This window comes from Macaca mulatta, chromosome 7 (genome assembly GCF_049350105.2).
Source record: "Macaca mulatta isolate MMU2019108-1 chromosome 7, T2T-MMU8v2.0, whole genome shotgun sequence".
NCBI classification, from domain to species: Eukaryota; Metazoa; Chordata; class Mammalia; order Primates; family Cercopithecidae; genus Macaca; species Macaca mulatta.
Genome location: NC_133412.1, coordinates 142,341,162 through 142,361,205, shown reverse-complemented (window position 1 = coordinate 142,361,205; position 20,044 = coordinate 142,341,162). Strand labels below are relative to the sequence as shown.

The 20,044-nt window shown below is 41.7% G+C and overlaps 1 long non-coding RNA gene across 1 annotated transcript; it reads right to left on the bottom strand.

Moving 5' to 3' along the window:
* Positions 1 to 2,488: 2,488 nt before the first annotated feature.
* LOC144330340 (uncharacterized) lies at positions 2,489 to 4,476 on the bottom strand. Its single transcript, XR_013396407.1, has 2 exons — positions 3,339 to 4,476; positions 2,489 to 3,159 (listed from the first exon to the last, which is right to left on the bottom strand). It is a non-coding gene; the product is annotated as an uncharacterized LOC144330340 (long non-coding RNA).
* Between the last annotated feature and the right edge of the window lie 15,568 nt (positions 4,477 to 20,044).

The window sequence follows — 20,044 nt, the reverse complement described above, 5'->3', positions numbered from 1 at the left end:
ATAGTGGTATGATCTCAGCTCATGGCAACCTCTGCCTCCCGAGTTCAAGTGATTCTCCTGCCTCAGTCTCCTGAGCAGCTGGGACTACAGGTGCCTGCCACCACGCGTGGGTAATTTTTGTATTTTTAGTAGAGATGGAGTTTTACCATATTGGCCAGGCTGGTGTTGAACTCCGACCTTGTGACCCGCCTACCTCAGACTCCCAAAGTGCTGGGATTACAGGTGTGAGCCACCATGCCTGGCCAGAGTTACTGTTTAATGGGTGCAGAGTTTCAGTTTTACAAAATGAAAAGTTCTGGAGATGGATGGTGGTGATGGTTGCACAGCACTATGAATGTATTTCATACCACTTGAACTGAACACTTGAAAATAGTTAAGATGATAAATTTTATTATGTGAATTTTACCACAATGAAAATTAATAAATTTTATATTGAAAAAAATAACTCCTATGGCTTCCATTTCTTCACTGAATCCTGACTAATACAGAAAATGGTTTTCTAGGAGTTATTCCAGGGAACAGACTTTCAGATATAGGCTTTATTATAGGAGTTTATTTGGTCATATCCTTAAACTCAAATGCAATGTTGAGCCACTTGTCAATGGGAAATGGAATGTAGTGGCATCACAAATAATCAACTTATCATCTGTAGTCAACTGTGTCGAAGTGCTTACTAAAGCAAGTAATTGGGAGCTACATTTAACTGTTTGACAATAATATCTACAACAACTCTAGGTTATCCATGGCTTTATTTGAATGCATCGAGGAACTTATTATAAATTAAAAGTACAGGTTATTAAGCATTCAGTTCAGGCCAGGCTCAGTGTCTCGCTCCTGTAATCCCAACACTTTGGGAGGCCAAGGTGGGAGGATTGCTTGCACCTACGAGTTTGAGATCAGCCTGGGCAACATAGTGAAACACAAAATTAACTGCACGTGGTGGCCAGTTTGTAACCAGACTCCTTGGTAGTCTCCATTACTTAGGAGGCTGAGGTGGGAGGATCGCTTGAGCCCAGGAGATCAAGACTGCTCTGAGCCATGATTGCACCACTGCACTCCAGCCTGGGTGACAGACAGAGTGAGACCCTGTTGCAAAAAAAGCAAAACAAACAAACAAAAAACATTCAGTTCAAGTCACAGTCAGAATACAAAAACTTCTACAGCAGCCCTAAAAGAATTCCTTATTTCCTGTACGTCCAGACTTATCTTTCTAAAAATCAAACATAAAATGTAATTGTGCAATTTTCAGAGTTACAGTATGATTTGATCTCACATCCTTGCCAGATATCTCTAGGGAAAGGGCACCGATTGGGAAGGGCATGACCCTGAAACTGGGAATGGGAGTATTGGGTTGACTCAAAGAAAGTCGAAGTTCTACAATATCTAATCTCTCTAAACTTCTACAAGGTCAGTAGAAGCAGTCCTTCTTCCCTTAAAGGCACTAGAATAGCATCATTTCTGTCAGGCATGGTGGCTCATACCTGTAATCCCAACACTATGAAAGGCCAAGTGGGAGGACACCTTGAGGCCAGGAGTTTGAGACCAGCCTGGGCAACATAGCGAGACCCCCATCTCTAAATAAAAAAGAAAAAAATTTTTTTAATAATTTGAAGGATGTCTGCTTTCCTCGTTTCTTTTTTCTTTCTTTCTTTCTTTCTTTCTTTTTTGAGACAGAGTCTCACTCTGTTACCCAGGCTGGAGTGCAGTGGCACGATCTCAGCTCACTGAAACCTCTACCTCCCAGGTTCAAGCGATTTCTCCTGCCTCAGCCTCCTGAGTAGCTGGGATTACAGGTGTGTGCACCACCATGCCCAGCTAATTTTTGTATTTTTACTACAGACGGGGTTTCACCATGTTGGCCAGCCTTGTCTTGAACTCCTGACCTCAGGTGATCCACCCTCCTCGGCCTCCCAAAGTGCTGGGATTACAGGTGTGAGCCATGGCGCCCAGCCTACTTTCCTCTAGTTTCACTCGAACCACCCGTTGTTAACTGTAGATCAGGATTTCTCAACATGTTGGGCTGGATAATTCTTTGTGGGAGGAGATGTCCCATGTGTTGTAGGATATTTAGCAACATTCCTGACCTCTACCCACTAGATCCAGCAGCACCTTCCCCTCCAAGTTGTGACAACCAAAATTGTCTCCAGACATTGCCAAATGTACTGTGGGAAACAAATCATCCCCAGTTGAGAACCACAGCTCTACATCTATAGCTAGGGTTAGATCCCGGTGTGTTCCACAGTCTGACTGGGAAGAAATAACTTATTCTTTCAATATTTTGCTAATTTTTATCTGCAGAAATGTGGAGAACATGTGAAAGAGAGGATTCTTCCTTTCTAAGACCAAGGAAATAGACCAAGAAGACAGATTTGGTTGAATTGTTAGCATGGGTGCTTTTACCATAAATTCTGGATTTAATGTGTCAGCTTGTGCAGCTGGAAATCTCTCTAATAGTTACTTGGTTGGTTGCCTGAAATTTTATTTCAGCAGTAGGCTGCTTTCAATAGTGTTGAGATGCAAGAACTTTGTGGCGTAATTTAGAAGAAGCAATCCCAAAGCTTAAGGAGATAGAAATGTTAGAGTTCATAACATTTGAATTCATAACATATGAATGGCCACCATCTCACTATATCACCTAAGAGATCCCAGAGGACATGCTCTTCACTAAGGCACTGAGAAATACATTAGCGGATGGGCACCAATATCCCTGTAAATGCTATGGTCGCTGTTTTCTGTAGGTAGATATGGTAAAGGAAGACGTTATAGTTGAGATGGGTTCCCTGATATTGATGGAGGTGATGGGATCCTGGGGTAACAGAGGACAAAGACAGTGTGAGTCAAGAGACAATGTATAGACTCCCTTTCAGAGTATAGTATGAAAAGAAGGGCATAAAGAGTGGCTTTACAGTGTAGAAACCTGACAAACACTACTTATCAAGGCGATAAGTCATGCTGGCAGTATGTGTAGTTGACATGATTTGATGAGAATGGCATTTCACCTGTATGGCTTTCCTCCCAAAAGCACATAACCCCAGTCTAATAGTGAAATAAATATCAATAAAAACTCAGCTGAGGTCAGATATGGCTCACACCTGTAATCCGAGCACTTTGGGAAGCAAAGGTGGGTGGATCACTTGAAGCCAGGAGTTCAAGTCCAGCCTGAGCAACAGGGTGAGACCTTGGTTCTATAAAAAAAATTTTTAAAAACAATTAGCTGGGCATGGTGGTGTGTGCCTGTAGTCCCTGCTACTTGGGAAGTTCAGGCAGGAGGATCACTTGAGCTTGGGAAGAGGAGGAGGAGGTCACAGTGAGCCAAGATCGTGCCACTGCCCTCCAACCTGGGTGACAGAGTGAGACCCTGTCTCAAAAAATAAAATAAAATCAAAAAATAAAAAAAAAAAAAACAGTTGAGTGACATGATACCAAATACTTGACCAGTACTCTTCAAAACTGTTGAAGTTATCAAAAACAACAAACGTCTGGGAACTGGTCACAGCCAGGAAGAACCTAAGGAGACATGATGACTAAATGTAATGTGGTGTCCTTAATTAGATCCTGGAACAGAAAAAAGACATTATATAAGAGATAAAGTAATCTGAGTAAAGTATGAACCTCAGGTAATAATATTGTATCAATATTGGTTCATTAATTGTGACAAATGTACCATACTAAAATAAGATATTAATAATAGAGGAAGCCGGGTGCAGTGGCTCACACCTATAATCCCAGCACTTTGGGATGCTGAGTTGGGCACATCACCTAAGGTCAGGACCAGCCGGGTCAACATGGTGAAACCCCATCCTTCCAAAAATCAAAAATTAGCAGGGTATGGTGGCGGGTGCCTGTAATCCCAGCTACTCAGGAGACTGAGGCAGGATAATTGCTTGAACCCAGAAGGCAGAGGTTGCAGTGAGCCAAGATCACACCATTTTACTCCAGCCTGGGCGACACAGCGAGACTCCATCTTAAAAAAAAATAAAATAGAGGAAATTGGGTGTGGGATATATGGAAGCTTTCTATACTCTCATGGCAAGTCTTCTGTAAATCAAAATCTATTTTCAAATAAAAATTTCATATCAAAAATTAAAAACACGATGTGGGCATCATAATGAGCAAAAGGAATGAAATGGCATTCAGAAAGTTCTAATATATGAGACTCTTTGGCAGTGTTAATTGATCCTGGTGTCCGTAGTTAAATGGACAGCTTGAGAAAATGTTACTGGAGTTCATTTGTTGTATATCCTAGTAAGCCCCTGCTGGACCAAACACAAACTGTACAAAACACACCAGAAAATAACTCTCTGAATGCACCGGAGAATGGGCAAAAGTAGATAGATTCTGACAGGGAGTTAACATCTAAAAGAAAGCAATAGCATGGGGTGAATTTTCCATCGTTTACCATCTTTTAGCTTGAGGGCAGGCTTCAGTCAGTGCTACTTGTGGTGCTAAAACACTGATTTAAAAAAAAAAAAAAATCCACAGTATTTCTGGCCAGAAAAACAAGAGGCAAGAGTTGGGGGAAAAATAGCTGCTGGATGGTGAGAAGGAATTCAAGAAAGGAGAGACCCAGAGAAGGGGAGCCATATTATTTGCGTTTTAATACTGTTCAGCTTTCTGGAGAACCCCTGAAACACACATGTTTTGGGTACACCTCAAGTAACCCAACCAAAGATGAAGGAACTGAACAGAGATTTGCTGTGCAGCCCAGAGTCAGAGTTTGCAATTTGAGTCCATCTAAATTAATGGCATGCTAAACAAACAAACAAACAACAACAACAACAAAAACACGTAACAGGCCAGGTGAGGTGGCTCATACCTGTAATCCCAGCACTTTGGGAGGCCGAGGTGGGTAGATCATCTGAGGTCAGGAGTTTGAGACCAGCCTGGCCAACATGGTGAAACCCCGTCTCTACTAAAAAAAGACAAAATTAGCCAGGTGTGGTGGCACATGCCTGTAATCCCAGCTACTTGGTAAGCTGAGACAAGAGAATCATTTGAACCTGAGAGGCAGAGGTTGCAGTGAGCCAAGATCGTGCCACTGCAGTCCAGTCTGGTCAATAGAGCGAGATTCTGTCTCAAAAAAAAAGAAAAGAAAAGAAAAGAAAAAGCTATTCAACTTTCTGGAGATCTGGAGAACCCCTGAGTCATACATGCTTTGGGTACACTGCAAGTAACCCAACCAAAGATAAAAGAACTGAACTGAGATTCACTCTGCAGCCCAGAGTCAGAGTTTGTAATTTGAGTCCAACCAAATTAATGGCATGCTAAAACAAACATTTAACGACAGGGTCTCACTATGTTGCCGAGGCTGGAATACAGTGGTTATTCACAGGTGTGATAATAGTGCACCACACTACACTCCTGGGCTGAAGTGGTCATCCTGCCTCAGCCTCCCAAGTAGCTTGAACTACAGGCATGTGCCACTGCAACTGGCTTTCAACTCTTTAAGGAACATAATAGTATCTAGTGTTCACAACTTAGCATTTACAATGTTCAGAAAACAACTCAATTATTAGACAAATGACTGGGTGTGGTGACTTACACCTGTAATCCTACCGCTTTGGGAGGCTGAGGCAGGAGGATGGCTTGAGCCCAGGAGTTTGAGACCAGCCTGGGTAATATAGGGAGACCTCGTCTCTGAAAAATTTTTTTAAAAAATTAACCAAGCATGGCGGCACACACCTGTAATCCCAGCTACTCAGGAGGCTGATGTGGGATGATCATTTGAGCCCAGTAGTTTGAGGCTGCAGTGAGCCATGAGTGCACCACTGCACTCTAGCCCAGGTGACAGAGGGAGACCCTGTCTTAGAAATAAACAAAATTATTTGACATATGAAGAAACAAAACTATGTAGCACATCTTCTCAAGAGAAAAGATAATCAACAGAGACTGACACTGATAGGACATAAATGCTGCAATTGTCATGATTTAAAAGCAGATATTGCAACTACATTCAATGATGTAAAGGAAAAAATGATCTTTCCACATGACTCATTACCCAGAAGCATCTAGCCTGGTGGAATGATGGATTAGCCTACTGATGGCTTAGTTTCAGCACTAGCACCTGTTGAGAGATAGTGTCCTGAAAGACTGAAGTTCTGTCTTACAAAATTCCATATATATTCCCATATATCATGCTGTTTCTCCCACAGCCAGAATGCACAAGTCCAGGAATAAATGGTTGGACATGTAAGTGACTTTTCTTATTCTTACACCTAATAACCAACTTCTGGGATTTTTACTTCCCACGTCTGCAACTTTGAGTTCTGCAGGTTTGAAGAACTTTGTTTCCACAGAGAAATGTTTCTATTATGAAACACAACACTAGCTCCATTGAATGAGAGGCTGAGATACCACCTGGCCATTTTGGGCTCTGAGGAGCCACTGAACCAATAGCCAAGAAGATATTGCTCAACTAGCTGAAGCGATTAATCCTAATTACTGAGAGGGAATTGAGTCTCTGTTACACAATGAGGACATGCACCCAAGAGTTTCTCCTGAATCTAAGAGATTCTCTGGGGAGCCTCTGAGCACTTATATGTTTAATAGGAAAGATTAATGGAAAATTAAGGCAACCAGAAAAAGGCAGAATGCCGAAGAAATTTTAGATCCTTCAGGAATGAAGGTTTGGTTCCCCAACCAGGTAAAGAACCTAGACCAGAAAAAGAGGTTCTTGCAGAGGATAAAGAAAATAATGAGTGCAGAACGAACATGGTGGCTCACCCCTATAATCATAGCACTCTGGGAGGCCAAGGCGGACGAATCACTTGAGCTCAGGAGTTGGAGACCAGCCTAGGCAACACAGTGAAACCCTGCTCTACTATATGTGTGTGTGTGCGTGTGTGTGTATATATATATATGAAACCTCGTATGAAACCTCGTCTCAAAAAAGAAAAAGAAAGAAAATAATGAATGTATAGTGGAAAACAAGTTATAAATGTCAACTATGACATCATGACCACTTAAAGAAATGAGCACACTAACATCTAAGCATATGTTCTTCCAACTTTTTATGTGTGTACAAAAAAAGGTAATCTCTCTTCTGATTTCCCTTATTGTTTCATAGTAATGATTGCTGGTGATGATTGACTTGACAATTTGTCTTTAGGTTTCAATATATTTGGGTAGGACCTTGGCTGAATTTGAGAAGTATTAGCATTGCCTATATATGAATACTGCAACTGTGACTCAATGGCAAGGACATTTGCACTTGATGTTTCTTCTGCTTGGAAGCTCTTTCCTAGATATCCATGAGTGCTTCTCCCTCACCTCCCTTAAATCTTTATTCAAATGTCACTTTTCTCAGTGACATATTCCCTAACCACCCTGTTTAAATTCCATAGTTCTTATCACTACCTAACATATTATAGGCCAGGCACAGTGGTGCACTTTGGGAGGCTGAGGCAGGCAGATTACTTGAGCCCAGGAGTTCCAGACTAGGCTGGCCAACAAAGTAAAACCTCGTCTCCACTAAAAATACAAAAAGTAGCTGGGCGTGGTGGCGCAGACCTGTAGTCCCAGCTACTGGGGAGACTGAGGAAAAACATATTATATGCCAGGCGCGGTGGCTCACGCCTGAAATCCCAGCACTTTGGGAGGCCAAACCAGGTGGATCACTTGAGGTCAGGAGTTCGAGACCAGCCTGGCCTACATGGTGAAACCCTGTCTCTACTAAAAATACAAAATTAGCCCAGCATGATGGGACACACCTGTAATCTCAGCTACTCAGGCGGCTGAAGCAGGAGAATCACTTGAACCTGGGAGGCAGAAGTTGCAATGAGCTGAGATTACGCCATTGCACTCCAGCCTGGGCAACAGAGTGAGACCCGTCTCAAAAAAAACAAAAAAACAAACAAACAAATATATATATATATGTATTTTTTTTTTTTAATTTTACTTCTTTAGTTGCTTTCTGTGTCCCACTGCCTTTAGAATATAAGCTTCTTAAGGGCAGGGAATATTATCCATCTTGTTCATGGCCATATCATCAGGGCATAAAACAGTGTACTCAAGAAATATTTATTGACTATGGGACACTATGCTATGCAGGAATTTAAAATAATGAGCTAGATATAGATGGTTTGGCTCTGTGTCTGCACCCAAATCTCATCTCAGATTGTAATCCCCAGAATCCCCATGTGTTGAGGTAGGGAACTGGTGGGAGGTGATTGGATCATGGAGGTGGTTTCCTTCATGCTGTTCTCATGATAGTGAGTTCTCACGAGATCTGATGGTTCTATAAGTGTTTGACAGTTCCTCCTTCACACACTCTGTGTCACCTGCCTCCATTTAAGACGTGCCTGCTTCCCCTTCCGCCATGATTGTAAGCCTCCTGAGGTCTCCCCAGCCATGTGGAACTGTGAGTCAATTAAATTCTTTATAAATTACCCAGTCTTGGGTGTCTCTTTATAGCAATGTAAAAACGGACTAATACAATATATAAATGCTAAACTGTTAATCATGGTTTCCTCTCAGAGGGTAAGTGGGATTGGGAGAGGGGATAAACTTATTACCTAAGTTAAAAAAATTTTTTTCAATGTTGGGAGACACTTGACAAACTTAACAACTTAAGGAGAAAGGTTAGCACTGGAGTGGATTAATGTATAGTAGAAAGTGGGGATAACTGATGGAATGATTTAATGATAAAATGAGAAAATAACATGAGATGGTTCTTGGATAAGATGGTGCTTGGATAAGGAGTTTTGCAGTGGAAATGACACAGGGCAGGCGAGCCCCAAAGTGAATCTTAGCCTGCGAGAGTTTTTGGCTTTGCTCAGGAAGGAATTCAAGGGCAAGCCAGAGATAGAGGAAAGCAACTTTATTGAAGAGGCAGTGTTACAGCTCTATGACTGCTCCTTCCAAGCAAGGCTACCCCCATGCCATGGGCAGAGGAGCAGCCCAGGACAGTTTTGCAGTCATATTTATACCCACTTTCTTTTTTTTTTTTTTGAGAGAGAGAGAGAGCCTCACTCTGTCACCAGGCTGGAGTGCAGTGGTTCAAGCTCGGCTCACTGCAACCTCCACCTTCCAGGTTCAAGTGATTCTCCTGCCTCAGCCTCCCGAGTAGCTGGGATTATAGGCACCCGCCACCATGCCTGGCTAATTTTTGTATTTTAGTAGAGACAGGGTTTTGCCATGTTGGCCAGGCTGGTCTTGAACTCCTGACCTCAGGTGATCTGCCCACCTCAGCCTCCCAAAGTGCTGGGATTATGGCGCCCGGCCTATACCTACTTTTAATTGCATGCAGATTAAGGGGAGGTTTATGTAGAAATTTCTAGGGGAGGGGTAGTAATTTTTGTGTCATTGGGTCATTGCCATGGAAAAGAGTGGTGATGCCAGGGTGTTGCCATGGCAACAGTAAATTGACATGGCATACTGGTGGATGTGTCTGATTGAAAACCGCTTTCACCCTGGCCCCATTTCAGCTAGTCCTCAATCTGGTCCAGTGTCTTAGCCTTATCTCTGGAATTGAGTCCCGCCCCCTGCCTCAGAGAGAGCTGGTTGGAGTCCTCAGCTCATGGCTTCCATGATCCTTGTGAGGCAGATGGGGAGGTCAAGGCTAAGAGCAAGGGCTTGGGTAGTATGCTCAATTTCTGAGGGTTTAGAAAATATGTTATGGTCCTATTAACAAAATTACTTTATGTAATCCTTGCTCAGTTCCATGAGGTGTCATTATCTCTACTTTACAATATAATTCTACTCTACAATGTAAAAACAGAAGCACAGTGATTATACAATTTGTATACGACTACTGAGCTGATGAATGATGGAGCCATTTTAGAAAGTTCTAACCCAGGCCTCTCTGACTTCAATTTACCAACCTCATTTAGGCCTCATGTTCCTCCATAATGAAGTATAAATAGTCCAGTGGCCCCGTTTTCTAACACAAGGGTCCCACAGCAGAGTGGGATGGGCATGTCCAGGGTATGCATGATGATCCATTAGGGCATTGGAAGGCAATGTTAGATTTCTATTTATAGTTTTTAAATCTAAAAGAAGTTCAGCTTTGCTAGTATTTAATATGCAGATAGATGCTGGCATCCTTATTTGGTCTGGATGCCAGCTGGTTATGAGTCATTTCGATACTTGAGAGAGACACAGGAGTTCCACAGCACAGATGGAATGATAGTAGTGCTTCCCCATATTATATTTTTTTTGTGCCTAAGGGATGACATCAATATGTTAACTTTTGTAGAAATAAGACTTTTACAAATAGCAGAATCTTTATAATACAGTAGTCTATGATGAAATGGTGATTGATGATGAAGATGTTTGACTTCACTCAAAGGTTTGCTTGGTCTTTCTTGTCAAGAGTATTAAAAATAGAATCTATAAATAACTTGCACTTTTCTTTGACAAAAAGACAAGCATTCAAACTGTGTTGCCTTTTTCGATGATACTAAGGTGGCTGTCAGTAGTATGCTATTTATAGATACTAATAAGTAATATTTTAAAATTCCATTTCTTTAAGGTAGGGTTGATATTTTCACAAGTGGGGAAACAACTGCTTTTGGGAAAGCTATTGCAAAATTTTTCAAAATATATATTTGGAAATGTGTATTTGGAAATGTTTCCATTTTGGTGTGACTTTTTTTGCTAAAAATTATATAAGTATGTAACTTATAGCAATGCTCATATATAAAAATATAGTGTTTTCTGATTAATCGCAAAGGCAGCTGACTATCATGGAAGATAAAAATTAGCTGAATTTCAGTAAAATCCTTCACAAATTGGTGAATGAAATTGAAAAACTAATTCCATTATTGAGTAAGCCCAGACAATAATTCATCCATTTAGAGTTCATATTTTTGTCAGGTCTTATTTCCATCAAAACCAAGTAATAAGCCAAACAGATCATAGAAACAAGCCTTTGAAATTATTATTATTATTATCATCATCATCATCATTGAGATTGAGTCTCACTCTGTTGTCCAGGCTGGAGTGCAGTTGTGCAATCTCAGCTCATTGCAACCTCCACCTCCCAGGTTCAAGCAATTCTCCTGCCTCAGCTTCATGAGTAGCTGGGATTACAGGCACATGCCATCACACCCAGCTAATTTTTTGTATTTTTAGTAGAGATGGGGTTTCACCATGTTGCCCAGGCTGGTCTTGAGCTCCTAACCTCAAGTGATCCGCCTGTCTTGGTCTCCCAAATTGCTGGGATTACAGGCATGAACCACTGTGCCCGGCCTCAAATTATAATATTGTAATGTGCTAAACCACAATATCAGAAATAAAGCAGGGTCAATAAAGTTGCTCTTAAAAATAAATTAGTTACAACAACAACAAAAAAAAAAAAAGGCTTTTTTTGGTTGGGCAGGTGGCTCACGCCTGTAATCCCAGCACTTTGGGAAGCTGAGGCAGGCAGATCACCTGAGGTTAGGAGTTCAAGATCAACCTGGGCAACATGGTGAAACCCCCGTCTGTACTAAAAATACAAAAAGGAGTTGGGCATCGTGGCACACACCTGTAATCCCAGTTACTCAGGGGGCTGAGGCAGGAGAATTGCTTGAATCTGTTAGACAGAGGTTACAGTGAGTTGAGACCATGCTACTGCACTCCAGCCTGGGCAACAGAATGAGACTCTGTCTCAAAAAAAGAGGGTTTTTTTTTGTACAGATAATAAACATAATTTTTATATGCATACATAAATGTGTATATTTTAAGTAAAGAAACAGGTAACATAAATATATGTATCAACATAGAAATAAAAATTAGAATATGGATGATTTTACATACAATGTTGTAGCACTGTCTGCCAGTCTCTGGTGGTGGTTCTTCACGCAGGCAAGAAGGAAACATATATGTGTGTGTGTGTGTGTGTGTGTGTATGTTTCACACATAAATCTATATATTCACACACACAAATATATATACTATACAATTACATATATGTGTATATAAAATAATATACATAAATATAAATATATGTATAAAATATAGCCAGGCAGGGTGGCTGGCACCTGTAATACCAGCTACTCAGGAGGCTGAGATGGAAGAATCACTTGAGGCCAGGAGTTCTGCAACAGCCTGAGCAACATAGCAAGACTCTGTCTCTTAAAAAATAGATAAGTAAATAAAATAAACATAATGCAACAAACACACACACCAACACACATGCAGATGCACTTACATTTATACTAGGGGCTCTCTTGTCACATACTGGCAGGGAAGGGGAACAAAATGGCCATAGGAGTCTTTCTCTGTCAGTTCCTTGTGACCCCACGCTGCTAGCAAACACGAGGCCACCGCCTTTTAACCAGAACCAGCCCAGGTGGCATCACCCTCCAGTGGGAAAGCGGTTCACTTCTCTCAGATCTGATAGTCAGTACAGGTGGTCTTCTTTGGAACACTTCAGGTGGGGTCCATACAATGGTGTCCCAGTTTGGGTGGGTAGAGAAGAGGCTTTCTGTACAGAGGAAGGAAGGCTAGGTCTGAGCCCTCAGAATGTACTGGGGGCAGAGTGAGTGTGGGTGGGGTAAAATGGTACCAGGCTGGAGAGACAGTCAGGCCAGGGTTTGACTGCCCTGACAGCCACTGGAGGATTTTGGGGGCCAGGAAAATGAACCTCTGACACTGAAGGCTACACAGTCCTTAGTAAGCCTGTTCTGGCCAGTTCCAGCTGGATCTAGAGGACTCTCCAGGGCTTCAGCAGGGCCAAAGAATACCTGGATTACAGAAACCTGAGGAGATAGGTGCCTGAGGCCTCTTCCACAAGTTTGAGAAGCACAGAAAACAGGTATTTGGCTTGACAAACACCTATGGACTTCAAAGTAGGTGTCAGACAAAGAAAACTAGTTAGAGGCAGACCACTGGGCCCTGCCACCCCTAGTCAATGGATGACACCTGTTCCCAAAGTAGGGCCTGGCTTGTAGGGCAAGATAGGGCCATCACAAACAAAATGTTATATTTTAAAATGCTGTGTTTATTTCGGCATCACCATCATTTTGTCCTTTAACTTTAAAACATTTTTGTCATTTTAAAAGGTATACAACATATTAGGACTGTATTACATGCTTCTAATGCATGAATAACTTAGGATGCATGTTGAAAAATATTTAAAGGAAGGTTTGTGATTCAATAATGTAGAGATCATTATTCAAATGCAGGGTTTCTCAGCCTGGGCACTATGTACACTTTGGGCTGGAGACTCTTTTCTTGTGAGGAGTTTTCCAGTGCATTGTAAGATATTTAGTAGCATCTTAGGCCTCAACCCACTAGATGCCAGTAGCAGCACCCCCTCCTCTACAGTTTTGACAACCAAAAATGTCTCCAGACACTGACAAATGTTCCCTTAGGTTAGGAATGCCAGATTTAACAAAATGAAAAAGTGAAAACAAAAAATCAGAACACATTTATAAAAAATTCTTTTTTTTTTTAATTGAGACTGAGTCTCACCCTCTATTACCCAGGCTAGAGTGCAGTGGCGTGATCGCAGCTCACTGCAACCTCCGCCTCCTGGGTTTTAAGCAATTCTCTCTGTCTCAGCCTCCCAAGTAGTTGGGATTATAGGTGCTCACCACCACACTGGGCTAATTTTTGTATTTTTAATAGAGACGGGTTTTTCCCATGTTGGCCGGGCTGGTCTTGAACTCCTGACCTCAGGTGATCCACCTGCCCTGGCCTCCCAAAGTGCTGGGATTACAGGTGTGAACCACCGCACCTGGCCAAAAACTTCTTTATTCCAATGTGACCGGTTACTTTATGCCTTATCTGACAACCTTAAAGGAGAGGGGAAGAGGGGCAACATCCTTCCCCAATTGAGAAGCATCATTCTTTTTTCTTTTCTTTTCGTTTTTTTTTTTTTTTTTTGAGACAGAGTCATGCTCTGTCGCCCAGGCTGGAATGCAGTGGCACAATCTTGGCTCACTGCAACCTCAGCCTCCCGGGTGCAAGTGATTTTCCTGCCTCAGCCTCCTGAGTAGCTGGGATTACAGGTGTGTGCCACCACACCCAGCTAATTTTTGTATTTTTAGTAGAGATGTGGTTTTACCACGTTGGCGAGGCTGGTCTCGAACTCCTGACCTCAAGTGATCCACCCACCTCAGCCTCCCAAAGTGCTAGGATTACAGGCATAAGCCACCGCACCCAGCCTCTTTTTTCTTTTTTTAAAGCAATGAAGTCTCACTACGTTGCCCAGGTTGAAATGCAATGACTATTCACAGGTGTGGTTATAATGCATTGCAGTCTTGAACTCCTGGGCTCACACAGTCCTCCTGCCTCAACCTCCCTAGTAGCTGGAGCTACAGGTGTGTACCACATCTGGCTCAAGAACTGCCATCTGAATGAATTATTATGCTTATAATATTCCCTACAACATTACTCCTCTCCCAGCCTCATCCTACGTTCCCTTCCTTCCCCTTCCAAATTCTTCCACTGTGTTCTCTGGAACTAATGATCCATAACCTGCAAAAGTCCCTGCCATTCTCAAGCATTTCCCCCAATTTCTTATCTTTATTAAAATCTGGTGCTCTCTTAAAGATATTTTCCCTTTTGCTCACCTAAATGGTAGCTTTTTGTGCTCTCAATTTGCACATACCTCAAAGATGAGAAGTGTAAGGAAATTTGGAATAAGCAAAAATGTAACTGGTATTTCCAGTGATAAACAATACATTCTTTAGAGCACACCTTTCCAAGGCACCTGATTCTACCCTTTTATTGCTTGTGAGGTATTGTACAACTCTGTAAAGTGTAAATAACTGACAGCAGTGCAAGATAATTCTTAACTTTAGACATGCAAGTAAATTCTGTCCAGTGGCAGTTGAATTGACTTGCCTCTCCTACAGTGGGATGAAGCCAGTTTTACCTACATTTTCCAGTTCATTTCCGTATGCCTGATCTATCAATGTGGATTCACCTTGGACATTTAACTGGTTCTCTCATTAATAATGAGTTAACTAAAACTTTTAACACATTTCATTTTATATCTTAATGGGAGTCATAATTTTACCTTAAAAAAAGTTTTTCCTTTAACAGTAGTGGGGTTGTTATTCATTTGCTTCCCATTCCTATTTCCAGACTACTGTTCTCTCTGTACTCTAAAAGGAAAAGCCAACTTCTCTGAGGTCTGTGCCACTCACCTGCCCCTCTCTCTTCCTCATCTCATTGCTTTCATCTACTGCCCTTCCTGTAACTCCCTGCTCAGTCAGGCAAAGACGGCGGCCTATGATTCCACTCCACCACAAGCCCTGCCATTATCCTGGGTGACTTCAACAATCAAAAGGATGATCCATCCACCAAGGCCCTTGAGGCTCATTCCCTTGATCTCCTCAACATCCTTCTTATTAACTCCACCTGAGCAGCCCACGCCTTTTCATCATCCTTGGACCTTGTCATCATCTGTAACCATGCCACTTCCAGAATCTCTAATTCAAGCATTTTCTTTGACCACAAACTCCTCTCCCTCCAACTTGTCTGTGATGGGGTTCAGGACGCACTACCCCAAAATATGGCACCATGGCATATTGAATATTTTAAGCTGAAGGAGTTTGAGAAAATGGCAGAAGCAGGAAAGTCACTCTCACTCCCCTACTACCACTTCTCCCCATGAGGCAAGTAGGCCTTAAAACCTAGAAAGGGGCCAGGCACAGTGGCTTACGCCTGTAATCCCAGCACTTTGGAAGGCCAAGGCGGGTGGATCATGAGGTAAGGAGATCAAGACCATCCTGGCTAACACGGTGAAGCCCCGTCTCTACTAAAAATACAAAAAAATTAGCGGGGCGTGCTGGTAGGTGCCTGTAGTCCCAGCTACTCGGGAGGCTGTGGCAGGAGAATGGCATGAACCCGGGAGGTGGAGCTTGCAGTGAGCTGAGATCACGCCACTGCACTCTAGCCTGGGTGACAGAGCTAGACTCCGTCTCAAAAATAAAAATAAAAATAAAAACCTAGAAAGGATTTTCTGACCATCCCTCAAGGCAGGTCATAAGATCTTCATTGAAAGGTACCCTAACCTGGAGGAAAGGAGCATTTTTATCTCCAAAGATACAGGGTCTGAGAGAAGAATCTGAACAAACAGGCCTTTCTAAGTCCTGTTCTAGTTTATTACCATTAAATAATACTTCCTTTTTCCAATTATATTTCTCTGTGACTATTGTTCATCAAATTTAGCATAAAAATACACCAGTTTAGCCGGGCATGGTGGCTCACACCTATAATCCCAGCACTTTGGGAGGCCGGGGCGGGCGGATCACGAGGTCAGGAGATCGAGACCATCCTGGCTAACACGGTGAAACCCTGTCTCTACTAAAAATACAGAAAATTAGCTGGGCGTGGTGGTGTGTGCCTGTAGTCCCAGCTACTCGGGAGGCTGAGGCTGGAGAATGGTGTGAACCTAGGAGGCGGAGCTTGCAGTGAGCCAAGATGGTGCCACTGCACTCCAGCCTGGGCGACAAAGCGAGACTCCATCTCAAAAAAAAAAAACAACAACAAAACAAAACAAAACAATACACCAGTTTAACTGTCTTCATTTCCTTATGTGTGTTTTTCTCTTGCTAATCTGTCTTTTGTTATAGGAGCCTCAGCCACGAACCTAGGATGGGTGAGGGAAATACATTTCTTCCTTCCCTACATTTGTTAACTACTCCTAAAACTTCCTTTGACCTCATTGGGACCCTCATTCATTGACCTTCATCAGTTCTTTCTATTCCTTTCTTATTTTCTCCCCTGATCTAGCTTAGATTCTGTGGTCTATAATTTCACTATTTTGCCAAGACCCTAAATTCTATTGTTCCTCAATTGTTTTTCCATTTAATCCACCTGGAAACTCCCAAACTCTAATGAACCTAATTATCTGCTTTCTATATGACCCTGGTTTTGCGCACTGTTCTAAATCATACATAGAACAGGGCAGATTGGTTCCAGGGAAACTCCAAATGAGCCCTTAAATCACCCAAGCTGGGTCACCTCACTCCTCCAGTTTTCACTGTTTATTCAAACCTTCCTTCTCTCACCAACTGTGGTTCCCCCTTCTCACCCCACACCCTTAATAGAGTACCTTGCCTTCCTTCTTCACAGACAAAATAGAAACCATCACATGGCAGGCCTCATGCTCTTAATACCTTACCATTACCTGCCCCATCCTGTCCTCCTTCCCTCCTGTTTTTTGTTTCATTTTTTGTTTTGAGATGGAGTCTCACTGTCACCGAGGCTGGAGGGCAATGGTGCCATCTCGGCTCACTGCAATCTCTGCCTCCCAGGTTCAAGTGATTTTCCTGCCTCAGCCTCTTCAGTAGCTGGGACTACAGGCACCTGCCACCACACCCAGCTAATTTTTTGTGTTTTTAGTAGAGGCAGGGTTTCCCCATGTTGCCCAGGCTGGTTTTGAACTCCTGACCTCAAGTGATCCACCTGCCTTGGCCTCCCAAAGTGCTGGGATTACAGGCCTGAGCCACCACGCCCGGCTCCCATGTTCTTAATGCCTTTACCTGAGTCATTCTGTCCTCCTTCCCTCCTGTTTTAATGGGGGAGCTGCCCTTCCTCCTAACTGGGGCCAAATTATTTTCCTGTGCTTCAGATCCCATCTTCTTTGTCTTCTCAGAACTCCTCCCTGTAGATGACAGTCATCCTTCAGTATCTGTGGGGGACCAATTCCAAGACCCCCTCAAATAAGTCCCTTATATAGCATGGCATGGTATTTGTATATTATGTACACACATCTCCCTACATACTTTAAATCATTTTTAGATTATTTATAATAGCTAATATAATACAAATGCTATGTAAATAGTTGTAATACTGTGTTTTTTAGGGAATAATGACAAGAAAAAATACTTTGTACATGTTCAGTACAGATAAAAGCATCCTTTTTTTTTTCTTTCAAGTATTTTTGATCCACGGTTGATTAAATACACAAATGTGGAACCCATGGATATGGAGGGCCAAGTGTATATGATTTGGTTTCATCTATGTATTTTCAACTTTTCCCTCTGAATGAGGTCCTTCTCAATGGTTTTAAAATAGTCTCATTTTCTTCTATTAAACAAAACCCTTCTTGGATCCTACACCCCCTTCAATTTCCTATCCTTCTACTCACTGTTCAGCCAACTCTCCCTGGGGGTCCTGCCCTATCACACTCCTGAAGGAGCTTTGGTTGATATCACTGGTATCTCACTGGTGAGATTTTTGTATAACAAATTCAATATTTTTCAGTCATCTTATTTAACTTGTCAGCAACAATTGATACACTCAACCATTCCCTCTTTCTTGAAATGCTCATTTGTCCCAGCTTCTGGGACACAAGGCTCTCCCAGTTTTTTCTTATACTTCTGGTCACTCCTTCTGACTCCTTGGTAAGTTATCTTCCTATACCCAAGCATCAACCCTAAGCATCCCTGAAAGCTCAGTCCTAGGCCCTCTTTTTTTTTTTCACTTGAGATTTTCCCTGAATATTCTCATCCATGCCTGAGGCCTCACCAACCACCTCTCTATCAACAACTGAAATGCAAGTCTCAATCTTGATTGAGACTTTATATTTGATTGAGAATTTATATTTATATTTTCTATACCCATAAAATATAAATTTACCTATGTACAAATTTATCTCAGTACCATAGTCTTCCTACTTCTACTTGGTCATATTTTACTTTAGAGAGGGACATTGCCCAATTTTATTATTTTAGTAGTGTTTAACACACAGAAGATGCTCAATAAATATTATATATCCATGGGACCATATCTGGAAAAGAAATCTTTGGTAAATGACTACATACCTGGTACAATAACCAATACTTTTTTTAACAGTTCCTTGTGCTGTTCACCAGGGGTTATATGTGGAGTCCTAAAATTAAAAATAAATAAAAATAGCTGGGCACAGTGTATGCTCCTGCAGTCCTAGCTTCTTGGGAGGCTGAGGCAGGAGGATTGCTTGGAGCCCAGGAGTTCAAGGTTGTAGTGCATGACCATCATGCCTATGAATAGCAAGTGTACTCTCTAACCTGGGCAACATAGTGAGATCCCATCTCTAAAATAAAACAAATACAATTTTTAAAAGCTGGCTCATGATGATTTTGACAAGAAAACTCCAAATATAACAAATCCAGATGGTTGGCATAGAATAGTATAAGTAAATATTGAATAAGCATCAAATGTGTAATCCTGATCGAGAATTTCTGTCCACTTTCACTCCAAAAAGATAAGTAGATTTCTTCATTCATCATGAAGAAACATGCATGACAAACTGAAACCAAATGTTTGCAAAGTAAGTTGGAATGTGATTAGACAATTCTAGTAATTAATAACTTTCTGACCTTAATAACTGAATCCAACTACTTCACAGCTTGGAAATGTACTTTAAGACTTGTGAAAAATGCCTGCTTTAAAAACTAATTAGAAATCATCAACAGAGGAAATGTGAGAAGTTTACAAACAAGAAAATCAATACACTCTTAAATAACCAAAGGGCAAAGGAAAAAAAAATCACAAGGAAGATTAGCAAATACTTTGAGATGAGTGAAAACAAACACATAATATATAAAAACTATTTGGATGCAGTTAAAACAGTGCTTATGAAGAAATTAATGGCCATGAACACCTATTTTTTACATTTTTAATTTTTGTGGGTACACAGTAGGTATATATATATTTACAAGGTACATGAGATGTTTTTGATACAGGCATGCAATGTGAAATAATCACATAATGGAGAATGGGGTATCCATCCCCTTAACCATTTATTCTTTGTGTTATAAACAATGTAATTTTTGTATTAACTCTTTTAGTATTTTATCTTATTTTATTTTATCTTATCTTATTTTATTTTGATAGAGTCTCACTCTATAACACAGCTGGAGTGCAGTGGCGTGATCTTGGCTCACTGCAACTTATACCTCCTGGGTTCAAGCAGTTCTCCTGCTTCACCCTCTTAGGTAGCTGGGATTACAGTCATGCGCCACCACGTCCAGCTAATTTGTATTTTTTGTTTGTTTTTGAGACCGAGTCTCACTCTGTTGTCCAGGCTGGAGTGCAGTGGCGTGCGTGATCTTGGCTCACTGCAACCTCTGCCTCCTGGGTTCAAGTGAACCCATCCTTGCATCCCAGGGATAAATCC